The following is a 17,934-nucleotide window of genomic DNA, read 5'->3' on the forward strand; positions in this document are numbered from 1 at the left end:
CACATGTAGAAGATGGAGCATGTGGTTTCTCTAAACGATGATAGAAGATGAAAGCGTCACGCATCACGATATCCACTGTGACATGAGAATGTCTACTGTGAGTGCCCACTGAGCAAATCAGGGAAGGTCAAGCCAGTCAGGGTTTCATTGTGGTAACCCCACTCTAAAAATGAGTGACAGCAATGCACTGCCTGCTCACTGGTTTTTCTTTCCCCTCTCCTTCCCCCTCTCTTTTTGCAGGGGAGGGGGGCACACCTTTGATGCTCAGGAGCTACTCCTGGGCTACTCACTAATTACTCCTGTCCATGCTAGAGGGACCATACGGGATGTTGGGGATCAAACCTGGGCTGGCCAAATAAAAGCTATTTAGCTTGTACCTCTCCAGGGGGAAGTCAGACCATAAGAGTGGTACTCAGTTCCAGATCCTTCCTAAATGCGGATGTGCTAGGTTGGCCCCTACTTGAGCTTATAAGGGTGGGGATCTAACCTTAGGACTGTCTCAGCAAAAAAAGGATAAGGTGTTCAGAAAATGTGCTCACCTGCCATCCACCCAAACTTCAACCTCCCAAAGGTTTCCCCTTCATCATACAGTTCTGGGACCAGCTTCCTCCTCAGAATGCAAGGCTCTCAAATCAATCTACCAGGAGATGTGGCACCTCTGACTTGGGGAAGGTGGGAAGGGAGTCAGATATGGCGATGCTCAAGGATTACTCTTGACTTTGTGCTCAGCGATCATTCTTGGTGGTGCTTTGAGGGACCATATGTGGTGCTGAAGATCAAATTGGGGTTGGCCTCTTGCAAATCAAGCGCTTTAACCCCATACTACTTTTCTTGCCTGCCAGATGTTTTAAAGGGACCCCCAATGGAATCTTTTAGAACTGAGGTTGAAATAAGTGTATAATGAATAAAACGAATGAATTTTTAAGAATCACCTTGAAAATGATCACATATCTCTTGAAACTAATTCTTTGATTTAGTATGTAGTAGGAAAGAAGTATCACGGGACAGGATACTTTACAAAGCAAAGTTCCAGTTATACATTTTTCAAGTACATATACAGTGATCACAGAAACTTATCTGGAAAAAACACCTGGGGGTGGAGGTGGGGGGGATGTATACCTAGCAGTGCTCTGAAATCATGGCTCTGTGCTCAGGGATCACTCCGGCTGGTGCAGGGGACTGAACTGGGGTTGGCTGTGTGCAAGGACAGTACCTTACCTTCCAGAACTACCTGGGAAATTTTATACCAAATTGTTAAGCTATACTTTCCCCTTTGGTGGGTTTAGAGTTTCTACTCAAAAAAGGGATTTTTTTCCTTTTTCTTTTTCTATTATACTCTTTAAAAAAAAAACCTGCATTACTTGTTTTAGCTTTTCTCTATTTTATTAATTCATTTATTTTAATGAACTTAATTTTGGAATAACTTTAGGATGTCATAAAAGCTACAAAGATAATAGTACGAAGAGTTCCCATTATATACCTCCTGTATTTCCTCTATTGTTAATATCTCATATTATAAAGATACACAAATAAAAACTAATACTGATCTTGGCACAGTGCTATAATAATCCAAAAACTTTTAAAAAGAAATTGAGGTTGAATTAGAAACCTAACACACCAATAGAGCTTAGGGGACAAGTGCCGGCCAGAGCATGCAGTGATCAGCTATCCAGTGAGCTCTCAGCAAGCCCCAAGCAACAGGCGGGAGAGCAGAGAGGACTAAGACACAAGTGAGGGACAGGCTGGGCACAGGGGGCCTCTAGGCTCAGTCTTGATTTGGTCGCTGGCTACACAGCTGTTTCAATTGCTCAGAATTAATTTTTTTACATATTTGGGGGGGCGGGGTTGGGAGAAGGGTAGGTCACATCTAGCAGTGCTCAGGGGTTATTCCTGGTAACTCCTTATACCTACTCTGCATTCAGGGATCACTCTTGGAGGACTCGGGGAACCATATGCGATGTCAGAGATAGAACCCTGGCCAGTCATATGCAAGGCTAGTGTCCTACCTGCTGTACTACTTTTCAGTCCCCGATTTTCTTTATCTGTGCATATTTAACATAAATCAGCCTTAAGACAACAACCAACCATGAGTCCAGAGAGAAAAGTCTGAGTCTTCTAAACATACGCTGTGGGAAAGGAGCTAGAGAGAGGAAGTCCTAAGAGGCAGTGCAGCTCTTCTTCACCCTGGGCACCAGCCAGGCTCCCAGCACTGCACTCCTCATCTGACACCTGCTTTGAAAAGCCAAGTGCTCCCAAACACAACGGGAATCTCAAAAATGTGCCTATGGGGCAGGTAAAAAACAAAACAAACAAGCCTGAAAAATACTGTGATCTATAATGAAATAAGATAAGTTAAATATCATGTTAATCCCATGTTGAAAACCTGATTTTCAATTATCAAACAGCACTGTAATAGGAGTGATAGTATAGCGGGTAGGGCATTTGCCTACTGGCATCCGACATGGTCCCCTAAGCACCTCCAGGAGTAACCCCTGAATGCAGAGCCAGGAGTAACCCCTGAGCGATGCTGAGTGTGACCCAAAAAGCCAAAAAAAAAAACCCACCCAACAAAAACACACAAAAATTAGAGCGGGGCAGGTGTGGGGTGAAAAAAGGGGAAAAAAATGTGCCTAGAGACTAAGACCATCTTGTTACTCAGATGCAGCCCTCCACAGAGCCGAGCTCCTGCCAAGAAGGTAGTATCTGAGGTCCCGGGCGAGGGCTGCCCAAGGGTCACTCAAATACCAGCTTTAGTGGCATATGCACTCCTCCCCCCACTCCCACACCTTTGATAAACAGATCAACCCTAACACTTCCTAAACTACAAATAAAATAAGAATTTGTTACTTGTCCCCGTCATGATGCTGTTTCTAAACGTCTACTATTCAAGTTCCCTGCAAACAAGCCAGCAGGCACCTCTATATGCTTGAAGAAATATTCTACTCCAAGTGACCTATCTGTTTTAATTTGTATACTGTATAGAGGAGAAAAAGCAGAGTGGTGTTTACTTTTCCAAAATAGCTTTTAAAAGTGAACATAAAGTTTATAAGACCCCACTCTATATTTTTAAATAGCAATTAAAATTTATACAAGGGAAAAAACTCCACTCTCTTTAAGGGAGAAAGAGACAAGATTATTTTCAGATACTTCCTTATTAGAAGAGTTGGGGTTCTTTTGCTTTGATTATGACAGATCTATTATTTATTTATTTATTTATATGTAGGAGTACTGCTATTTATTCAGCCACTGATTAGCTGATTGAATTGGGCATGAACTCCACCTTACTTTTTTTTTCATTGTTTATAATTTTATTTATTGAATCACTGTGAGAGCAGTTACAAAACTTTCATGTTTAAGTCTCGGTCATACAATGAAACACCCATACCTTCAACAGTGCCCATTCTCCACCACCAAAAACCTCAGTACACCCCCCATCCCACACCCTCCCCCTACCTGTGGGGCAGATGATTTCCACATTACTCTCTCTCTCTCTCTTTTTTGATTACATTCAATATTTTGACACCAGACCCACCATTATTATTTGGGATTTTATTCCAACACTCAGATCTGCTGAAAAGGCAACAGTAGACAATTTGTTTTCTGTTGCTGGTTATGAATAACATATGATGTCACGTGGCTGCAGTAGTGGCCGCGCAATTTTGAAATTCCAAAATTTTAACACTTAAATCTGGAGGAATTTCTGCCAAAACCTGCTGGGTTCCGAGATTTGTTCCTGAGTCTCTTGGATTATGGCCGTTAAGCAGCTTGATCAGGAGCCAGAAAGGGCATTCGTGGGCAGCGACTTGGAGTGTCATTGGGACGGGGAGGAAAGGGTCAGCTCCACTCCCATCCCGTGAGGCCCCATGTGTCTCATCACTGAGGGCCCAAACCTGACTGTCCAATGGCTTCTGGAGGATGGCGGCCACCAAGCCACCTAGGGGGAGCAGGTTGAGGGACAGCACCCTATCCCCCCTGGGGTGGCCTGGCGACAGTAACCTACTGAGTGGTCTGGACGAATTTCTGTCAAAAGCCACTGGGTTCCGAGACTTGTTCCTGAGTCTCTTGGATCATGGCCGGCAAGCAGCTTGGTCAGGAGCCAGAGAGGCTGTTTGTGGGCGGCGACTTGGGGGTTTTGTTGGGGTGGGGAGGAAAGGGCCGGCTCCACTCCCATCCCGTGAGGCCCCGCATGTCTCGTCATTGCAGGCCCAAACCGGACTGTCCAATGGCCTCTGGCAGACGGCGGCCACAGAGCCACCAAGAGGGAGCAGGTGGAGGGACAGCACCCTTTCCCCCCTTGGGTCGCCAGGTGACAGTAACCTACTGCGTGGTCTGGATGCATTTCTGCCAAAAGCCACTGCGTTTCGATATTTGTTTGAGTCTCTGGGATCATGGCCATTAAGCAGCTTGATCAGGATCCAGAGAGGCCATTTGTGGGTGGCAACTCGGGGTCCCGTTGGGATGGGGAGGAAAGGGCTGGCTCCACTCCCATCCCGTGAGGCCCCGCATGTCTGTCACTGTGGGCCCAAACCTGACTGTCCAGTGGCCTCTGGAGGATGACAGCCACCGGGCCAGCAGGGGAAACAGGCCAAGGCACAAAACCTATTCCCACCTGGGGTGGCCTGACGCTGGTAACCTACTGCGGGCACCAGATGCATTTCTGCCAAAAGCCATTGGGTTCCGAGATTTGTTTCTGAGACTCTAGGATCATGGCCATTAAGCAGTTTGATCAGGAACCAGAGAGGCCATGCCTCCAATTATATAGCTGAGCTGGAGGTGGTTTGTAGGTGTGTCTCCCACATACCTAACTTTTGGCTGTTTACTTTCTTGGGGTCTGTCCAAAGTCACAGCAGCAATTTTGGGGTATCTGGAAGTCTGACGGCGCCATCAGGCTGTTGATGCATTTGCCTCACAAGTACAGACTGACCTGCTGGTGGCACCATACACCCCCCCTTCCCCATCCCGCAGGTCGATTTTTTAACAGAAGAGTATGTCTTAAAACACATCTTCCTGTGAATTGATTTGGACATTAGAATCAAACTGTTCAAATAAATTCTAAAATTTGGGACTCTTTACCTACTCCACCAATGTAAATATTGATATATGCATATGAATATAATAGACTCAAAGGAAACATTTTTTAAATATCTTGTAATATCTCAACATTAATCAACTGTGTCTTCATTATTTAAATTTCCTACTCATAAACAGAACCATTCTCAACACGGTGAAATGTGGCCTCTTCTTTTACATGTTATTCCCTCAGGAATTAAAGCATTAGACTGTCGCTTAACCTCCCTCTCATCAGCCAGAAGTTAACATGCCTCTGGCAACTTTGCTTCTAAATAAAGTCTCTATCTCCTCAAATTTTCTTTAGAATGATCTAAATTTGGGCTTCAGAAGATGGTTGCAGGGTTTCAATAACTTGCCTGACAAACAGGAAGGGGGTGAGTTCCAACCCCGGGTAGTGCATGCAAATGTGGAAGTGTCACTGAGGGCCCCACTTTTAGGGATTCATGAGAAGGTCCTGGAAAATGTCTTATAATACCCAGGACAAGAGTGTGACTGTGAGCTTAATTCCCAGTGCTGCTGAATATGCTGAAGCAATCCTGACCAACCCAAGGTCTGGATCTCTAATAAGGAAAAAACCAACTCCCCCTCCCCCCAACAAAAAAATAAATAAGTAAAGAAAATCCCTTAATTCTCCTACAGGTCAACAATGCCTTATTAGAGACCTCTGGGCTGAATGAATTTCAAAATTCCAACTTGTTTGTTTTGCATTTCAGAAGGTCACTCTGGACATATACTATGATATGTACCTAACATCTCCTCAGGAATCTGTAGCTAAACCCATGAATATTTCTTAAGTAAAATGTACAGATCAGTTACTACAACTGGGATAAGTACCACTTGCTAACAGACACCCCAAAAGATTGTATATAATCCCTCCCCACCCCGAGCAGAGCCCCGGCAGCTGAAGACCTCCGGGTCCTGCCACAGCCATGCTTAAGACCACTCTCCACATGTTCGGACAAGCCTCACGCATGAAGGAACCGGCAGAGGAACGCAGGTGTGCGGGACCCGGGGCACAGATCTCCAAGCCTGCTCAGATTGGGACTGGGCCGCCTCCACCCAGATCCCCCATCTTCCAGTATGTAGGTGTTACACCCACCAATCCCATCAATGGCCAAGACCAGAGACTATAAAACCCAGCTCCCAGAAGAGAACAGCACAGAGTCTCCTGCCTCTGCGCCTGGCTGTCCTCACCAGGGCCCCTTGGAGGAGGGTGGGTTGAATTTCCCTCCCCACCCCAAGCAGAGCCCCGGCAGCTGAAGACCTCCGGTTCTAGCCACAGCCATGCTTAAGACCACTCTCCACACGTTCGGATGAGCCTCATGCATGAAGGAACCAGCAAAGGAATCCAGGTGTGTGGGACCCGGGACTTAGATCTCCAAGCCTGCTCAAATTGGGACTGGTGCCTCCTCCACCCAGATCCCCAATATTCCAGTATGTAGGCGTTACACCCACCAACTGCCCCTGGTGCCGTGTAATCCTATCAACGGCCAAGACCCATAGACTATAAAACCCAGCTCCCGGAAGCACGCGGCCGCATTTGTGGCCGCGTGACACCTTATTATCTAGTTCCTACTCTGGAGAACCTGGCAGACTACCAAAAGTATCCTGCCAGCATGGCAGAGTCTGGCAAACTCCCCGTGGCATATTCAATATGCCAAAAACAAGTAACAATGATGGGTCTCATTCTCCTAACCCTGAAAGAGCCTCGAATGTGGCACTTTCTAAAATCTCAGGGCTAGGATGAAGGAGACGTTACTGGCGCCTGCTTGAGGAAATCAATGAACAACAGGATGACAGTGATAATCCCCAAACAAGTTCAGATTAGCCAGGTTGTGCTGCCAATTGCCCTGAAAAGTGTTTAGCTTTCAGAACATTCAGAATTCTGAATTGCTGAACAGAGTTGTGGATCAGAACCAGCACTCTGCTGTTTTAGCTCAAGTGCCTGAGGCTTGCAGTCTTCTCATTCAACAGATTTACTGTGCACCTACTAAGTGCCAGGACTGGTGAACAGAACAATAATTCTACTTCGACAAAGCATGGGAGGAAACTCAGATCATCTCAGTTTGTGACAAGCAAGGAACCAGCTACCATAACACAGGAGAGCTTGGGAAAGTCAGCAGGGGTGCCCTGCCATATGGGGTTCTGGAACCCTGGGCACTGAGGAGAAAATATCACAGAGAATTCTTCTGTACCGTTCTGGATTTTGCTCAAAAGGAGGGCAGAAAGTCCACAAAAACCCAAGTTCTGTCCAGTGGATCACTTTCATGCCTTTCTTGAAATTTCAAAGATCAAACTCTCTAAGAGAAGAAACCTACTTCCTTTCTGCATACTGGTACAGGTCCCTTTTCTAATATTTAGTCTGCCTTTAGGTACAGTCCATCTGCATTATTTATAGATTCCATATTTGGGGATTTGTCACACTCTCTAAAAATTATCTGTGCTCAATATCATTAGTCCTCTGGGCTTTCACGGTCATCCATGAGGATTTCCAGGAGTGCAATACCCACATTCCCAGGTCAGGTCTCCCAGACTCAGGAATTCTGCCCTCTTCTCTGCAAATCTAAGGGTCATTTTTGCAAATCTAGCTAGGGACGCATTTGGGGGCATTTTGTGAATGATTTCACAAAATGCCCAAGCTTAGGCTGAAGTGCTGTCCATGAGTACACAGGTAGAACATCTCTTATGAAGAAAATGTGTGCTGTTAGTCTTGAGCATACTGCTGATGAATCAACACTATGCATTGAGTAAGTTATCTTGAACCAGAAATACGCATAAATAAGGCTGTGTATGACTGCTTGGTAGGAATATCATAAGCAGGGCCAAGGAAGTAGCTCAAATGACTGGAGTGCATGGCTTGTACTTGGCAAGGCCCTGAGTCTCATCCCCTGCACCACAGAGCTCCTTGGGCAATAAAGAGGTGGTCCTGAGCACTGCTGGGTCCAAGCAGTACCTCTCCAGGCTGAAGCACCAACTACAGGGTTGAGTTTTCCGGGGAGATGCTGCTGGGCCCCACATACTACTGAGAGAGAGAGAGAGAGACAGAGACAGAGAGAGTGAGAGAGACAGAGAGAGAGAGAGAGACAAAGAGAGAAAGAGAGAGAGAGAGAGAGAAAGAGAGAGAGAGAGAAATGCCAGGAGCAGGAGCTTTGAAGGAACTTATCTTGTATTTCTTTTCAAAGTCATGGCTGAGAGTATTCTCAGAATTTGTAGCAACTTCAAGGAACATAATTATCTGGGACTGGAGAGATAGTACAGGGTTTAAGGCACTTGCCCTTCATGTAGCTGACCCCAGTTCGAATCCCTGGCTCTACATATGGTCCTGCAAGTACCACTAAGAGCGATCCCTGAGTATAAACAGGAGTAAGCCCCGAGCACAATCAGATGTAGCCTGCAAATGAAGGGGAAACTACCACCACCACCACCACAACTAATAAGCAACCACAGTAATTCAGTTCTGTGAGACAGACCACAGAAGAGGGTTGGCTGCTTCAGGGCTTGGGGGGGGCGGGAAGGAGAGAAAGGAAAGAGGTTTCCTATAAAAAGGGCAACCTAAATGGTAACTTTCCCCTTTTGGGGGATGGGAGGTGGAGAAGGGGGCACATTCAGTAGTGCTCAGGAATTACTCCTGGTTCTGCTCAGGGATCACTGCTAGTGGTTCTTAGGGGACCAAATTTGGTGCTGGGTAAGCCACAGGCCATTGCAAGCACCTTACCTGCTGTCCTATCTCTCAGCCCGCCTCCCCGCCCCCCTCTCCCAGCATTTTCAATAAAGGCACCTGATGTCAAGGATTAGTATTTCGTTTCTCTCCTTAGTGAAGCCTGCCTATTTAAAGCACAATGCCCGGATCAAAGGCAGCAGCAGCACCCAGAACTTGTTAAAACTGCAGAGCCCATGTCTCTCTCAAGCGCCTGACTCAGAATCTGTGCTGCTCCAGACCTGTGAAGATCTGCGCTGGTCACAAGTCTGTGAAGATCGTCAATGCCTCACACTGGCCCTCAGTATCATCGGCTCTGGTCTGATTAAAGTCTGCCTCCAAAGTTCTTTCCTGCGCCTCCCTCCCAGGCCATGATCCCGAACTCATCCACAGAACTCCATTTCTCTTTTGACTCAGACTCGGCAAAGCCGGGTGGGGGTGTCTGCCCATTAGCTGATTTCTAAAGCAAAATTTTCAACTTCTATAGGGACGTTGCCTGAGATCAGGTCCAGATGCTGTTCCTGGTTCCTTTTCCATCCATCTCGACCCCGCCTGGCAGCTCCCTGCTTCTAGCCTCCCACCTTCCTGACCTGCCTCCTACCAAGGACCTATGTCTTCAGATCAGTGCAGCAGACCCACATTCTTCACTCACTCTTTCAATCGATGTTAACTGGAAATTCCATGAGCCCAGCACTGCCCTACATTCAGTGCAGGAAAAGACAAAGAAAAAAGGCAAGCAAATACTGTGTGCTAGAGGGGATGAGAGCTACGGGGAAGAAGAAAATGGGGCAGGTAACTGGAAGAGCTGAGGGTAGGGGTGCTCAGTTTTAAATTAGTATTTAGAAAAGTCCCACAGAAAAGCAACATAAAGAACTGGATACACGGATGAGCCAAACCATGTGATCCTGAGCTTTGGTCTTATTTTTCTGCTATTCATTTCTTCTAGTCACCAGAGCACAAAACTTGTTCCCTGTTTCCCAGCCCTGAAAGCCACCCGGATGTTCCCATGCCACTATCTCTAGTGTCCAGATCAGGTGTCTGTGTCAAGATGACAATGACTTCTTGTACCTGACCCATGCACATAGAAAATGGGAAAATCCAAAGACTTGGTGAAAGAGGAGGTAAAGTCTGCACAAGGCAAAACGAGTAGTGTTATTTTATATACGCAAATGTAAGTAGATAAAACTAACTGAGGGCTCTGGATCTATTATTCTGCAACTAACATATCTTTTCTATTTGGGGGGGGGCGGGGTGGGGGTGGAGAGCTATACCCAGCTGTACTCGGGGCTTATTCTAGCTCTGTGTTCAGGAACCACTCCTAGCAGGTTCAGGGGAGCATATGGGGTGCCAGAGATCAAACCAGGATCAATCACGTACAAGGCAAGGATCCTATCCTCTGTACTTATGGCTCCAGCCCTGACTAATGCATCTTTCCAAAGAAGCGACTTGACTGTGAAAGATTTCATCGACAAGTCCTCATGCTCAGTCCAGGAAAAGGAGAATGAAGATTTTGGCACATCTATGCCCCAGGTATGGGTGGCAGAGGGGCACTTAAGAACTGAGCAAGCCACTTCTGAAGTCTACACAATCTCAGAGAAGGAGAAATCTGCTACCTAATTGGGTTTAACCTTGATGACCAGCAGAGTTTTATATAACGATAGAAAAATTCTATATCTGCATTTTCCAATAAGCAATCACTAGTTACAGGCTACACGTGGCTTCTAAACGTGCCTGAGGAATTGAATCTTACAGTGGGAGTGAGGAACATTTTGCCAGCAGTGCTCAGGGTCCATGGTTGATTCTTGGTGAACCAGGCTGGCAAGTCAATGCAACAATCCAAGGACACAATGCTACTCAAGGGTGCCTGGAATACTCTGGAAGTACCTGGGGCCTCCAGGTATTATACCTGGTAGTACTTGTGGGGGGGCCTCTATCTGGTGATGTTTGGAAGACCATGTGGTACTAGGAATCAAACCTGGTTCAGGTACATGTGCCCTAACTCCCAGACTATCTGCCGGGTCCTTTCATAATTTTAATAAATTTAAAATATCACATATGGTTATGAATACAAAATTAGACCACACTGGTCTACTTCAAGGCCCTGATTTTCTTGGCACAACACAAAGTCAAGCATAAACTAAACACACACTAGACATAATCTCGAGGGTTTTCAAATTGATTTCATATGCTGGGCCAGTGTGCTCCTTTCCTTCACCATGGGGGTAAGGTCTCAAATTGTTCAGAGGCAAACATTTGCCCAATGCCAGAGGGTCAACTCTTGGTCAGCCAGCACTTCCATCATACACACCTACTGTGGTCTATCCACACTAAAGCAGTGACATCATCTGGGCCATCACTGAGTTTACTAATGGGGGTGGGGGGAGGGAGAGGGGAAATTCCAAGGTGATGAAAGATGGCATTTGCCAACAGAACCACCAAAGACCCTTTCTGTCACGGGATCCAGTCCTCGGCAAATATCTCTGCAAATTAAGTCTCAGGATAGTTTTACCCACATGGGAGAGCTATGATGTCTTCTCTACCAAATGTGGGTGACCATTACTTGAAAAAATTCAGGCTCAATTTGTTTTCCTTAAAATCCCATGGTCATCTTATCATCGAAATGAATGACAAAATTCTTCCCTAATTAGAACTGATGAGTTGCCAAAATGTTCTAATCAAGCCCAATTTCTATTTATAAAGATGACTGATCACTGATATGAAGCTTCATGGAAAAGAGGCTTGCAGATAATCCTTGACTCAACACTGGAGTTTGCAGACCAAGGAGCACCTTCAGGGAGATGTCTGTGAGAACCAAAACTACCGACTGGCCAACTTTGTGCACTGACAGGAACAGAATGCAAAGCCAAATGTGAGTTTGATTCAGCCAATGTTCCCAAGAGATTCCCCACCTTAGGCTAGCAAGACAAAAGCTTTTCTCTTGTTCCTTGTGGAGCATCTGAGTGGGTTTTGTTCTCGAAGCTTTGTTGGTCTTCGGAGGCCAATCCAGCCCCTGGATGAGCAGCTGATGGGCAGAGCAGGGCCTGCTCTCAGCAGGAGTGTGAGGACGTCTTTGATGGCAGCTGGAGTTCCCACAGGCATAAAAAGGCAGCAAAGCCACCCAGCTCTTCCTTCCCTCGCTCAGAGACCTGAGAACTTGGCAGAGAGCAGCAACTCTGTGGTCACCAATCCTGCCACAGGCATGCTGCCCTCCTCGCCTTTGATTTGCTGGAGCCTGAGGACAGAGGCAGGCTCTCTCTGTCCTCAGAAAAAGATTTCTTCTTTCCTAGTGCTCCCAAAGGCAAGGTGCATTAACTGGGGCCCGGAGGAATACCAAGTACAGAAGAAAAGGAAAGAAAGAAACAAAACTGGAACAGAGGCGAGATTATACATGAAGAAAGATCACATCGAAAGCTAAGGGCAACTAGACTGTACAGGCTTTTGGAGATATTTATTTTGTTTTTGCTAAATCACACAGAGCACTGAACTCTGGCTGTCATCTCTGCCCTACACTAATGTCCTGTTGGGTGACGTGCAGAAGAAGTGGTCATCCCCCTTCCTTATGCATGTTCTGCTCCTGATGTTTAGTGTTGGGAGAGGAAGGCAGGAGCTGTCCATGTTCTGGGAAAGACACGAACCAACTCAAGTGGAGCAGTTTCTTCCTTGCACACACAAGGCTGTCCATGGCTTTATAAGCAGCCTCACTGCCAAGCTCCATAGTCAAGCACAGTGTGTCTTCAACACACGATTCAAAACTGGTCTCAGGTTAATTGCAATGACCCTCCTGTTTACTCCTACACTTAGAGGCCTGCTATAGCTACCACAATGAATTCAGCTCTCCTGTGGTCACTGCTGCCCTCCGGGTGCCAATTACCGAGTGCACACTATTTGCTGGGTGTTGTGCGAGCCCTAAGAGTAGAGCTGTAGACAAATGATGTGCGGCTCCTGTTTGCATGGAGCTCATAGTTTGTCAGGAAGATAGACGGGTACCCTCGGACCCAGGATTTGAACTAAGAGGCCAAGGTCACAGACTCTGCTGCCTTTATAGGCTGAGCAGATGAAGCCTGGTGGAGGGGCCCGCAAGGGCAGAGTGTAGCAGCATGGGGGTCAAAGTTGCGCATATTACAGACCACTGGCCTAGCTCCAGCCAATTGATCCGATTCGAGGTCAGGAGTCCAACAACAGTTAGAATTTCCAATATTTCAAGAGCAGATATAAATCCAGACTTCACATGAAGTCTTCCTCTTTTTAAGTGTTGATGACCAATTTAAAGTTTAAAAACAAAACACAAACTCACTGAGATCCAAATGTGACCCAGGGCCCCTAGCCTGTGACTCTTACAAGTGAGGACTTAGTCCTGCCTCCCAATTCTCTCACCCAGACTACACACCTCAGCATGTACTGCTTCCTTAGGAGGACCCCTCTGCCACCATTCCCACATTCTGTACAACTGTTTTAACTTCGAAGATTTGCCTCAGTCCCTGTCCCCTGCATCTCTCTTTGCCTCACCGCCTGGTTCCATCCCTCCCATCTTTAGACCCTAGACAATGACCCCGCTCTCCCACAAGCATGGAGGCTCACCTCTGCTCCTCGTTCATGATCTGCCTCCTAACTATTATCACTGGCAAGGAGGTAGGGGTTGATACTAATTTGCCTTCTCCATATCTTCTGTCCCCAACCAGTCTTGAACACTAACAAAAACCACATCTGACCTTTGTCAACTAAGCATGCTGCGCTGATGGGCTGTCACACATTCTGGTCAGTGATGGGCCGTCACAAACTGCAAGTTCAGGTTCAGTTGACCAACAGTCTGGCTTACTTCATCTCTCTGGGGCACTGTGTCACATTTGTGGCCTGGGGCTGTTGTAAATTAGGGGTGCAGCACCACACAGTTGTCCCCCATTGTTCACTGATTTGCTCAATTGTGAGATTTGATGTTGCTGTATTTGGCATATCAAATATGCCACAGGGAGCTTGCCAGGCTCTGCCATGCTCTCCGAGAGGGATGGAGAAATCAAACCCAGGTCAGCCACATGCAAGGCAAATGTCCTACCCGCTGTGCTATCGCTCCAGCCCAAAATTGGGATAAGAACCTATATTCATATGGAGCTTGTGATATTAAGAGAGACTGTCTGTAGCACTGTCTGTCCTCCCATTGTTCATCGATTTGCTTGAACGGGCCCAGTAAAATTCTGAGACTTGTAACTGTGTTTGGCATATCACATATGTCACGGGTAGCTTGCCAGGCTTTGCCATGCAGGCGAGATACTCTCGGTAGCTTGCCGGGCTCTCCAAGAGGGGCGGAGGAATCGAACCCAGCTCGGCCAGGCCGGCTGCGTGCAAGGCAAACGCCCTACTGCTGTGCTATTGCGCCAGCCCATTAAGACCTTTAAGAGATAATGAATGTAAAATGGAATGCACAATATGTGGCATGCTTATTATATTTTTATCATGAACTGATTACCAGTATGATGGTTACACATGCCTTGCAGCTATGGAGTCTCCTGGTTGGCTCTTACTCTCTCTCCTATTTTCTCTCTCTCTGAAGATCTGAAGCCCAAAGAGTTTAAATGATCTCTCTCTCTCTCTCTTTCTCTCTCTCTCTGAAGCCCAAAGAGTTTACATGACTTTCCCACCGTGATACAGAAAAATGACTCCCATACTACTATGATTTACAATACTGTTAATGGTAGCACTGTAGCACTGTCATCCCATTCTTCATTGTTTTGCTCGAGTGGGTACCAGTAATGTCTCCATTTGCCCCTGTTGTGTGCTAGTGTAGCCCAATGGCACCTGCTCGCTCCAGGAACACAAAGTGAGACGTGTTACTGTTTTTTTGGCATACCAAATACGCCACGGGTAGCTTGCCAGGCTCTCCTAGAGGGATGGAGGAATTGAACCGGAGTCGTGTGCAAGGCAACTCCCTACCCACTGTGCTATCGCTCCAGCCCTCTGCACTGTTAATGGTAGCTAACGAAAACATTCCAGCATTACACCCTCTACTAGGGTGTGCGCTTCCCTCAACCACCATCCCCCTTTTTTGTTTTGCTTTTCTGTCGTGCCAGGAATCCAAACCAAGGTCTCACACATGCAAGGCAAATGTTCTCCCAATGAACTCCTTCTCAGGCCCCCACATCCCTTTATTAATAATAGGATCATTATTGGGGCTGGAGCAACAGCACAGCAGGTAGGGCGTTTGCCTTGCACGCAGCTGACCCAGGTTCGATTCCTCCACCCCTCTCGGAGAGACTGGCAAGCTACCAAGAGTATCTCACCCACATGGCAAAGCCTAGCAAGCTCCCCGTGACTTATTCAATATTCTAAACACAGTAACAACAATTCTCACAATGGAGACGTTGATAGGCCCGCTTGAACAAATTAATGAACGGGAGGACAGTGACAGGATCATTATTAATATCAACTATTAATAATTAATAATAGTGTGTTTGACTGTGGGGATTGACTGGCTTCCCAACTCCTGTGATATACTGCATGGCAGAAGTTTTCTGCTGCCCGAACCCTTGTGTGCTGTGCCCAGGTGTTGCTGCCAAGCACATGTGGTGCACGAGCATCTGTGTCTCCCACATCTCCCCTCTTAAGACATGTACTTTCAAATCTAATGCTGGGATGTGTACTGGGTCTCCCTCTCCACTCTGGAGAAGCCTACATTTCCTCTTGGGCTCTCTTTCTCTCTCCTCTTTCTCTCTCTCCTTCCCCGCACCACCCCCCCACTCAAAATTTCCAAATAAAAATCTGCAAAAAACTGAGTTTTTTTTTTTTTTTTAAAGGAGGTCAGGTGCAGCCTCCAGTCAGTGCCACAGTCATGAGGTTTGATACCCGGAGAGCACATATGTGAGCACTACAGAGCCCAGGCCAGAACCACAGCCATAACTGTGTGCCTCAACTAGGAGCATAACCCACAGTGGGCACTGGAGGCCGGAGGGATGGGGGGCGAATGAGCAGCCTGCTGTGTGGCTACGGCAAGCACCACAACCAGGAGTGCACACAACATCACCAACAGCACAAATAATGAAGGGAAGGAGGGGAAAAGAAATAAACCATAGTAATGTGATGCGAACAAATAAAATGTATGAAGTTGACTGAATGATAAAGTATACAGTTAATCTCAACAAATTCCAGAAGGCTATTATGATTTTCTGACCGAAAATTATTCTAATAAAAGATGTACAAAACTTTTGTTTTTGGCTTTGAGGCCATACATAGCAGTGCTCAGTGATTACTCCTAGCTCAGAGCTCAGGGATCACTCCTAGTGCCCATATATGATGCCAGCACCAAACCAGGATCGACCATGTGCAAGGCAAAGGCCTAATCCCTTCTGCTATCTACCAAACCCACAAAACATGTATGGAAAACATATATTTTTTATTGAAAGGCATTAAAAGAAATCCAAATAAGTAAGCCATGTTATCAGAGAGATTAAACATTTAGTCTCCCTAAACCAATTAATAGATTTGATGCAATTCCAATCTATTTATTTTTCATGTCAGTGACTGATTCTAAGATACAAAGTCATATAATTCAGGATGTATGGCACTGATGTATTATAGACAGCTGATCTGGTGGATCAGAACAGACAACGCAGAAACAGATGCACACATATATGTAAACTTGATGTATGAAAGAGAGTGCTGCCAGCCTTTGGGCCAAAGGATGGGCTGTTTGAGAAATGCAGTTGGGATAAAATTATCTAAGGGGGAAAAACCCCCACCTAGATCGTGAACTCATAAAGGATACAAAAATTATTTCCAGGTGGACATTAAACACACAAAAATGAAACTTTTAGCAAATACTATAAGAATACCTTTATGATACCCAAATTATAAAAACCTTACTACACAAGAAACAAAAAATACATCCATAGAGAAACATTTTGATAAATTCTACAACAGTAAAATGAAAAACTTCTGTTTATGAAGATACAGAAGAAAATGGAAAGATAAATTAAAAGTTGGAGTAAAGCTTACAACATATTTAACCAATAAAGGGCTGGTATCCAGAATATTAAAAAGAAGAAAGAAAAAGATAACTCTAATGAAAAATAGGCAATAAAGCAGAAAGACATTTCGCAGAGGAGGGAACACAAATATCTCACATGACATGAAAAAATGCTCGGCTTCATTTGTTCTCGAGAAAATGGAAATTTAAAAAGATCTTTTACACCCTGCAGATAATCAAATCTTAAGATCAGAACAGTATACATGTCATAAAGATTGAGCCAGGAGATTTCTGGCTGGCAAAAACAAAAGCTGAACAACCACTTTAAACAGTTTGGCATTACCCAGTATAGACCATCCCACAACTGCCCCCAAGCCTTTGCAATTCCATTCCTCAGGCTAAAGCTCATTCCCAAAGCTGCACAAAGTTCACAAAGCTCATGAGTTTCCAAAGCATGATGTGAAGGCTGGCCTGACGGATTATGCTGCAACGTATTGTACTGGCCTATAGGTTTCTCAATAGATTCGGCATGGACAAGATTTATCAAAGCCAACTGGAGGCCACTGAAGAGGAATATAATGTAGAAAGCATTGATGGACAACCCAGTGCCTTCACCAGCTATCTTGATGCAGGACTTGCCAGAACTACTACTGGAAACAAAAGTTTTGGGGGCCCTGAAAGGAGCTGTGGATGGAGGCTTGTTTGTTCCTCACAGTGCCTAATGATTGCCTGGTTCTAACTCAGAAAGAAGAAATTTAACACTGAAGTATATCAGAAACACACTATGGAGTAGAACATTGCAGAATATACATGCTACCTAATGGGAGAAGATGAAGAAGCATACAAGAAACAGTTTTCTCAATACAGAAAGAACAACATAACTCCAGAAAGGAAGGAGCAGATGTATAAGAAAGCTCTTGTAGCTATATGGACCAATCTTATCAATGAGAAGAAACCTAAGAGAGAAGTTAAAAAGAAGTGGTGGAATCATCTGAAAATGTCTCTTGCCCAGATGAAAGATCAGGTAGTCCAGAAGAAAGCAAGTTTCCTCAGAGCTCAGGAGTAGGCTGCTGTGAGCTAAAATGAAATCATGATTTTTTTTTTTTTTACGGAGATTTCTCAAAGACAATATAATAAACCTGACCAAGCCAAAAAAAAAAATATATATATACATATATATGTGACTGTACAGTGGGAAGGGCTCTTGTCTTGC

General features: G+C 45.6%; 1 protein-coding gene and 1 pseudogene across 1 annotated transcript in view; one reads left to right on the forward strand and one right to left on the reverse strand.

Annotated features, from left to right (window-relative positions):
- Nucleotides 1–17,934, reverse strand: part of SHQ1 (SHQ1, H/ACA ribonucleoprotein assembly factor) — a 133,311-nt gene that overhangs the window by 15,122 nt on the left and 100,255 nt on the right. The window lies entirely within an intron of this gene.
- LOC130043933 (60S ribosomal protein L5-like) lies at nucleotides 38–17,802 on the forward strand (annotated as a pseudogene).

Source organism: Sorex fumeus, unplaced genomic scaffold (genome assembly GCF_029834395.1).
Source record: "Sorex fumeus unplaced genomic scaffold, SorFum_2.1 ptg000122l, whole genome shotgun sequence".
NCBI classification, from domain to species: Eukaryota; Metazoa; Chordata; class Mammalia; order Eulipotyphla; family Soricidae; genus Sorex; species Sorex fumeus.